The 9076-nt window shown below is 35.8% G+C and overlaps 1 protein-coding gene across 1 annotated transcript in view; it reads left to right on the plus strand.

Moving 5' to 3' along the window:
* Positions 1-9076, plus strand: part of PAWR (pro-apoptotic WT1 regulator) — a 213344-nt gene that overhangs the window by 78972 nt on the left and 125296 nt on the right. The gene's annotated exons all lie outside the window — the stretch shown is intronic.

A 9076-nucleotide genomic window follows, 5' to 3' on the forward strand; every position in this document is an offset into this window, starting at 1 on the left:
TCTTGTATTTTTTTCCAAAAATTTTCTAGGGTTTTTTCTGTGTTTTCTTTGGTCTGTCTCTCAATCCTTTGAAGATACTTAAATATCATTCTTTTGAATTCCTTATCAGAAAGTTCCAATGCTGCTTCTTCCTCAGGGATGTGTTCTGGATCTGTATCCTGTTCCCTTGTTTCTACCACTTTATCTGGACTGTTATGGTCTTTTGTCTCTGATACATCATGATGTATTATCATCTCTGTTAACTGTTTGTGAAGTGCAGCCAAGGGTGATTCAGGCTCTTCTTGGTGGTTTTTTATTGTTGGCCCGTTCATGGAGAAGGAAGTGGTGACTCTTGGTCTGTAAGTGATGTTGCAGTAGGTTTGGGTGTAGTTTTGTCTTATGAGGACTGTTGTTTTTCTCCCACTCAATTAAACAAAAATTACACCTGAATAACTATCAAAAAACTAAAAGCACATGGACAAATAATCACCATGTAATCACATAGGAATAATAACCAAAAAATGGAAAAAGATGAAGAAAAAAAGAAGAAAACAGTAATATCTGGGTATAAGGCAATAAGAAAAAAAAAGGTAGAGAAGAATAATGAAGAAAAGAAATGGAAAAATGCAAAAAGAAAAACAAAACAAGGAACAGGGTTAACCATGTGAAAAAAAGGGAAAAAATAATTGTAACCATGAACGTGGAAAAGCAAAAGAGCTGAAAACTAGGACCTGGGAGGAGAAGAACAAAGAACAATAGTAAAAAGGACAAATGTATTAATAATTGTAGTAGTTTTAAAACAGACAAAAACAAGAAAACTAAAAATCAGAAAAAAGAAAGTGGAAAAAAAAAAAGAAAAAATCGGGGGAGGATAGGGCAGGGCGCCCGGACTCTGCCTGAGCACACAGACTGAGATGGAGTTCCTGTTGGCCCAAAAAATTGGTGGGAGTGGGGGATGGCCGCACCTCCATTCACCAAGGGGTGTGAGGTATAAGAGTAACAAGGAATGTCGCACCTTTTCAGTTGTCCAGGTCTGGAGTGTCCTTGGGATTACTAGCCAGCAGAACCTGTTCTTAAACTCCTGGAATCTCGGAGAGCACTGTCTCTTTAAATATCCAAAATGGTCAAACTGCTTGTAAACATTCAAAATGGCGGCGCCCTATGGACAGGCAAAAGTCCACAGCTCAGCCTGCCTTTCTCTTCGGTGGTGCTTTGTGTTTTATTCCCCAGCTTCCAGAGCAGTCCTCCATATAGTCTCTGGCTAGCAGGGCTGACTTTTAGGTTAATTCTTAGTTCCTCCCACTACTCAGCACTTTTCAAGGTGTCTGTGCTGTGCCGTCAGGCTTGCTCAAGATTGCTGACAGACCGCAACTCCGTATATCTCCTTTTTGAGTATTGTCATGCAAATTCTTCTGTTAGTTGGGGTTTAGTCCACTTCTGTATCCTTCTCTTCAAGGCTCAGGGGTCCAGGATTATCTTTTGTGTCTGTGTTAATTGGTTCCCCTTCTTTTTGTTGAAGAGGGTCTGTGCAGTCTTTCTCCCTATTCTGCCATCTTACTGCAAGTCTTTGCTTTTCTTTTTTGATGTGTGCATCTATTGCTATAATTGCCTTCTGATCACAGTTTTGCTGTGTCCCAAATATTTTGGTATCTTGTGTTTCATTCTTGTTTGATTCAAGGAATTTTGAAATTTTATTTGAATTTTTTCTATTACGTAGTTGTTTATAAGGAGAGTTTCATTCAGTTCCTATTTGTTTGGTTTCTTTGCGTTGGTCATTCTAAGGATGATTTCTAATTTTATGACATTGTGATCTGTGATGGTTTGCAGTATTTTACTGTGTTTAAGTTTATTGAGGCTTGCTTTGTGGCCTAACATATTGTCTCTCCTGGGGAATGTTCCGTGTGTGCTGGAGAAGAATATAATATTGTGCTGTTGTTGGGTGAAGTGCTCTGTAGATGTCTGTAAGGTCAAATTTGTTGATTGTATTGTTTATTTCTTCTGCATCTTTGTTGAGTTTCTTTCCATTTGTTCTATCTTTTATTGAAAGTGGTTATTAAAGTCTCATACTTTTACTGCAGATTTCCCTTATTTTTCTTTTCAATTCTGTTAAAATGTGATTTATGTGTTTTGTGGCTCTTTACTTGATTGCCTAGATATTTACTGTGGTTATTTCATCTTGTTCAGTTGATCTTTTAATCATTTTATAATGTCCTTCCTTATCTCTTATGGTCAATTTTTGTCTTAAAGTCAGTTTTATCAGAAATTGATAGTTCCATTCCTGTCCTATTTTGGTTGCTATCTGTTTGATATATCTTTTCACCCTCTGATGTTTAGTCTATTTTTGTCTTTGTGTCTGAGGTAAATTTCTTGTAGACAGCATATTAATGGGTTATATTTATTTTCTTATGCAGTCTTCAACTCTCTGTCTGTTGGGTGGTGCACTTAATCTGTTCAGTTGTTGACAAGTATGAGTTTATTGATACAATTTTTCATATCATTTATTGATATCATTTTGTTGTGTGTGTTTTTTGTGGTGTTGCTGATTTCATTTTTTCATATATTTTCCTGTGCTCAGCTCATTTTGTTTATAAATCGTGTTATTATCTCCTTCATTGCTGTTGTTTCAAAATTTGCTAAGTATTTGTGCTTGTCACCCATTTTATTTTGATGTGAATCTTTATTATTTTTCTTTGTAGTTACCCTTTGATTTATTATTTTCTTCGCAAATTTAAAACAGTCTTACTATCTCACAATTGTCTTGACTTACTCACCATTTAGAAGTTCTGTCACTATACTATTTATTCTCTCTTTTTCATTTGTAGTTGTCCTCAGTTACCAAGTGATGTCTCTGGTTCCCTATTTCCATTCTTGTAAGCTTATTTTACTTTGTATACTTAAATAAGTGGGTTGGTTTCTGGTTATGTCATCATGCATGTTAATCATTGGTTGCTTCCTGTTGTTGTTTTGTGTCTAAAAGGCTCCTTTTAACATGTTTTGTAATTCTGGCCTGGTTTTAACAAATTTCCTCAATTTATGCTTGTCTGGAAATGTCCTAATTTCACCCTCATAATTGAGGGAAAATTTTGCTGGGTATACAATTCTTGGTTGTAAATTTTTTTCTTTCAGGATTATATATATATTGTTCCACTGCTTTCTTGCCTTTATGGTTTCTGCTAAGAAATAAGAGCTTAGTCTTACTGATTGCCCTTTGTATGTAACTTTTCATTTTTCCTATGCTGCTTTCACAATTATTTCTTTGTCTTTGGTTTTGGTGAGTTGGATGATGATATGCTTTGGTGATTTTCTTTTGGAGTCTATCCTGTTTGGGGTTTGTTCAACTTCTTGAATGGATGTATTTTCGTCTTTCATCATATTAGAGAAATTCTCTTCCAACACATTTTCTCTTTGAATTTATCTTTTCCTCTTCTGGAGTTCTGATTGCACGTAGATTATTCCTTTCGATGGTCATCCACATGAATCTTTGTCTTCTTTCATTTTGTTTTGATCTTTTTTGTGAATGATATCTTAAGAAAGTTATGTTGAGGTATTTGTCTTCATTCTTGCTAATTCTTTCTTCCATTGATTTGATTCTACTCCTTTGTTCAATTGATTATTTAATTTTGAATTCTTTATATTAATCTAGGTTTCTTTTTTTGTTTGTTTATTTTGTCAATTTGTTCTTATATTATTTTCCTAAATTGTTCTAGGGTTTTGTCTGTATTTTTTTTCCCCCCATTTTGTCAGTGTTTTTCTTGGTCTGTCTCTCAGTGCATTGAAGATACCCAAATATAATTATTCTGAATTCCTTATCAGGAAGTTCCAGTGCTGTTTCTTCCTCAGTGCTGTTTTCTGGGTTTGTATCCTGGTCTCTTGTTTCTACTATTTCATTTTGCTTTTTTGTGTGGACTATAATGGTATGTTGCCTCTGAGACATTGTGGTGTTGTTCTATTTATGTTTAACTTGTTGTACATTTGTGTGATTCATGCAAGATTTTTTTTTTTCCTAAATTTTGTTTTGCTATATCTGTCTGAGCAGTGTACTGTCCTCCTCTATTTGCTCATTGTTAGTACTTAGGCATTCACCACCTGTCTCATGGTGGGTGTGATAAAGAATCAGAGTGTGTGCACAGATCTTTGTTAGCTGTTCATAGAGAGCAGTTGAGGGAGAATTGAGCTGTACTGGCCTCTGTCTGTCATTGATCAGTTGGTGCAAAAGCAAGAGGTGGCCTTCACTCAGTGGGTGGGGCTGTAGGAAGTGCAGGTATAGTTCGGTTGTGTCAGTATGGTTGCTGTCTCTGAGTCAGTTGGACAAAAAGTAAAAAAAAAAGAAAAAATACAGATCAGAAAAAAACTCAAACCTGATATATAAATGGGAACAATAGCGGAAAAAAAAAAAAAAAAGGAAAAGAAATACAATGAATGAGATGAAAATTTTTTAATACATATTTAGAAACCATCAAGATAAAGAGAGAAAAATAAAAAAGCCACAATAACTGGAGAAGGAGGAGTAAGAGAATAGAGCAAGAGTAAATGAATAAAACCAAAAAAATCCAAACTCATTGCCATTGAGTCAGATTTTAGGCCCTAAGCCACCAGAGCTAAGGCATTTGACTACTAACCAGAGGGGTGGAGGTTCAAATCCACTAGCCACTCCTCAGAAGGAAGGTACTGATACTGCCTCAGAAACCCAAGGAGGGGTTGCTGTGAGTCCGATCTGACTTGGCAGCAGTGAGAGTAAAAGAATAGTAAAGAAAAATAGGAATTCTGCAAAAGGGAAAACAAGGGATAGAAAGAACCAAAAGGAAGAAGAAAGAAGGGAACTAGGTAGGAAAAGGGAAGCGAAAAAATGGAAAACAAAAACCCAAGAACCACTGATGGGAAACCAAACCCAAACCAAACTCCCTGCCCTCGAGTTGATTCTGACTCATAACGACCCCCTTTGAATTCCCAAGGCAGTAAATCTTTATGGCAGTAGACTGCCCAGTCTTCCTTCCAGAGGAGTGGTTGGTGCTTTTGAACTACCACCCTTCTGGTTAGCAGTCAAATGCCTTAGGCCTTATGCCACTAGAGCTTCTTAGGGATGGAAAAGAGGGTAGTAAAGGGGAGGGGTAAAAGGAGGAAGATAAGAAGAGTAATTTAAAAACAAAACTATGGGGCAGGGCACGGGACCTAGGCTATGCTAGGGCAAAAACCAGTATGGAATTCCTGCTGGTCAAGAAGGTAAATGGAATTGTGGGATGGCCACACCCCTGTTCACCAAGAGGGTGTAGGGTATAATAGCAAAAAGAGGAATATCACACCTTTCCTATTGTTAGCCTCCAGTGTGGTCACCTGTTATGTCCCCTGCAAGCTGAGCCCACTGTTATGTCACTGTCCAGGAAAGAAAACCAATCATATGCATCCAAAATGGCCCCTTCTGTCACCTGCAAACATTCAAAATAGCTGCAGCCTGAGGACAGCCACCAGCAGTCCCCAGGTCCATTTGTCTCCTTCTTTGCTGTTTTCCTTTCTAGTTGTCAGTCTCCAATGAAGTCCTTGCCCATGAAAACCTCAGTGAGCAGAGATGATTCTCAGGTTGCTATTGGGAAATACTCAGAATGGCTGTGCCCCCAAGACAGCTGGCAGTCCACCCGTCCATTTGCTTCCTCATTCATTGTTAAGATCATATTCTTCTACTAGTTGGTATTTAATCCACTTCTTTACCCTTCCATTCAAAGCTCAGGGTTCCAGGGTCATCTTCTCTCAGTTTCAATTGGTTTCTGATTGCTTTGTTGCAGAGTTTGTATACCTAGTCTGCCTACTCCGCCATGTTGGTATATATCCTTTAAAGGTCTAATTTTAGTATTAAATGGCCTGTCACTAAACAGAGCGAAGAGTATGTTGTATTCTTTTCTTTTTGTTGTTATTTCTTGCAGTCTGTTCTAATTAAATAATTAGTTAAGAAGACTGAGTCTTTTCTTTCTTCCTGTCTACTTTTTCCCCTCATTTTGATCTCCCTTCTTTTGGATAATTTACAAAGCTACTTTTGGGAAGGATGAACTCTTTTAAATTCAAATATTTTCATTCTTTACATATCAGAAAGGGGGGAAAAAGGAAACAGGATGGGTCACAGACAAAATAGACATATCACAGAATAATTACTTAAAACCTTTTTTTAACTTTTAAAATAGTTTAATCCAGACTCACAGATTTGAAACTTGGGAAATACCAAAGTGAAAGTTCAAAATGATGTTCTGAAGGTGGAACATAAGCATATGTCTTTTATACACAATTTTGCAGAACTTTGTGCAGAGTTGGGAATAGTATGAAGGTATGAAGTATGACATTCAAAATGCTGGCATAAGACTTATTTATCAAGAATTTCTATTGACTGGGGTTTCAACTTTAGAAATGGTTTGCTGAGTTGTGAAGAATGTTCCTTCTATGTTCTGCAACATCATCATTTAAATATGTGACTTCATTAGAAACAGTTTCAACACTTTTTCTCCCTCCCACTGTAAAAATACAGTAATTAAAAAAAAAGAGAAAGCCAGCTATGAGTAAGTGTCTGGTTTCTTCTCTCTCACCTAATATGTACCTCAGTGACAGTAGTTTGTAAATCAGTACAGTAGGCTGAGGACTGAGTTTCTAATGATTTTTTTTTAATCATTTATTAGTTTATTTTGTCTCTACTAAACGTAGAATTCTATGTTCTACACAGAATGTAGGCCACCTCAGAATGTTACAGAATAAGTTACCTTGGTCAAGCATATGATCATGAGTTACCTACTTCAAAAAGCAGAAGGGCCTATGACAAAATGGAGTCTGATTCAGACCTGTGTTAGCTGTTTTAGTTATGGTAAGCACCTCAGTGTGCTTTCATGACTTTACCTGGAATACTTTTCTTCCCTGTCTTGTTTTGTTAAACATTCTTTTTTTTTTTTTTAAGTTAAAAATTTTTTTATTTTTTTTAATTGTGCTTTAGGTGAGAGTTTAAAGAGGAAATTAGTTTCCCCAAGTGTGAAACTGTATCATTGGTAGGATTTTTAATTACTGTGTAGTCTCAAGATACTTTTAGCTTATTTACCTTTTTAATTTTATAAGAATGCAATAAATAGTCTGTATACTTACAGATATAAATGTGCATAGTTCTAAATTCTCTTTAGAAGGGGGCAAGGTGAGACTTCATTTCATGTACTTTGGATATGTTATCAAGAAGGACCAGTTCTTGGAGTCCTTCACCATCATGCTTGGTGAAATAGAGAGTCAGCAAAAAAGATGAAGTTCCTAGATGAGATGAATTGACAGTGCCAGCAATAATGGGCTCCAGCATAGAAATGATTGTGAGAATGGTGTAGGATTGGGCACTGTTTGCTTCTGTTGTACAAATGGTCACTGTGAGTTGGAACCAAACATTCATGGCACCAAACAACATAACAAGACCTGTTCTAAAATGAGATTTATTATGAAACATTTTTTTTAATACTGTAATCTTAGTTAAAAATTGGTTAGTCTGTACATTTTGTGGGCTAGCATACTTTCTCTACTCATGTATTCCTATAGGTAATATAAAAAGGGCTGAGAGTAGGAGCAGTGTTTTTAATGACAAGAGCAAATATAACCTATCCATGTGGCTTTATTTGACCTTCTACATTTGCACATTTTGTCTAGTGCCTAAAATGTCCCTGCTATTAAATATTACAGGGAGTTTTTTTTTTTTTTTTTTCCCCCACCCCTTAAACATATGTAAGAGCCAAGAGGACAAATAGGCAAAATGTTCATTATAAACTTTTTCATTTTGGAATGTTTATCAAATAGAATCTATATAAACATTTAAAATAAGCAATTAAGCATAACAACTTCTTTACTTATTTTGAGGGGTGACTAGTTTATTCTCTTGCAGTCTTAGTGTTACATAAAACAGATAAATCTGCATCTCTTTTGAAGATTGTTCACTAAATTTAATTAATGAGTTAAATTCTTCTGTGTATTGATGACGTGCATCTGTGTGTAAACATAAATTTTTATTTTAACATAAGGCAAAAATGTTTTCTCTGTTTGGTTGGCTGATTGGAGGAACAAAAATAACTGTGTAGACTCATTAAGAAGGAAAAGTTGTAAGACTTTCAAGTATTTAGATTCTTATTAAATTTAAATGGGGAGATAAACCTCCAAGTTGACTTTTCCTCACAGTTAATGAATTTATACATTAATAACTCTTAGAGTGATTCTGATTTAATTTCTTTTAAAGAGACATTTAGGGGTATTACTTATGATGAATATAACATATTAGTTAGGAGGATGCCAGTATTAGCTGTTGGAATTTTTTGACATGTAAAATTCATGATTTTTCTTAACTGTTAAGCCTAAGATAAAAATTTAAATAGATTTCCTAATCTTTCAAGATAAATGGAAACGAATTATTGGATAAAGGATGAAGCTTGTTTGCCTTTGTGCTCTTCGCTCTCCACTGTGATGCCACCTCATATCCTCCTTATTGTATATGGATTTTTTAGGCCTTATTTTACAGTTGAAGTTGTAGATTGCTCTTTCCTAAAAGATTGCCTGAGAAAAAACTCTTCCTTTACGTAATGATGTGATACTCACCAAGTTTCTCCTCTGATTCTTTGGAGACTCCTGCACCATCTCTGCTTTATTATTTTTTAAATGTTGGCATTCTTTATAGTCTTATCCTTGACCCTTGGCTTTTTAAAAATATTTATTGTGATTTGGGTGAAAGTTTACAGAACAATTTCATTTTCCATTCAGCAATTCATACAGATTTTGTTTCATGATATTGATTGCAATCTCCACAATGTAATAGCTCTCTTCCCTCTTTCTCTGTGGTTACGTTTTCCATGTGCCCTTTCCCATGCATTCCTGCCATCTGAGCTTCCTCCCTATGCAAATGCTACCCTTCTGATCGCCCATGGTTGATTGTTCTAAAGAGTGCACCTCCTTGGTGTAATTATTCGTGTTTATAGGTCTGTCTCTTGTTTGGCTGAGAGTTAAGCCACGAAGTGAGTTCAGTATGAGACCAAAACAGTGACTAGGAACAATAGTCTCAGGAGGTTCACCATTCTCAGACCAGTAATTCTTGTCTTTTTTTTTTTTTTTT

Source organism: Orycteropus afer, unplaced genomic scaffold (assembly GCF_000298275.1).
Source record: "Orycteropus afer afer isolate SDZICR_OR568_19922 unplaced genomic scaffold, OryAfe1.0 scaffold00190, whole genome shotgun sequence".
Classification (NCBI taxonomy): Eukaryota; Metazoa; Chordata; class Mammalia; order Tubulidentata; family Orycteropodidae; genus Orycteropus; species Orycteropus afer.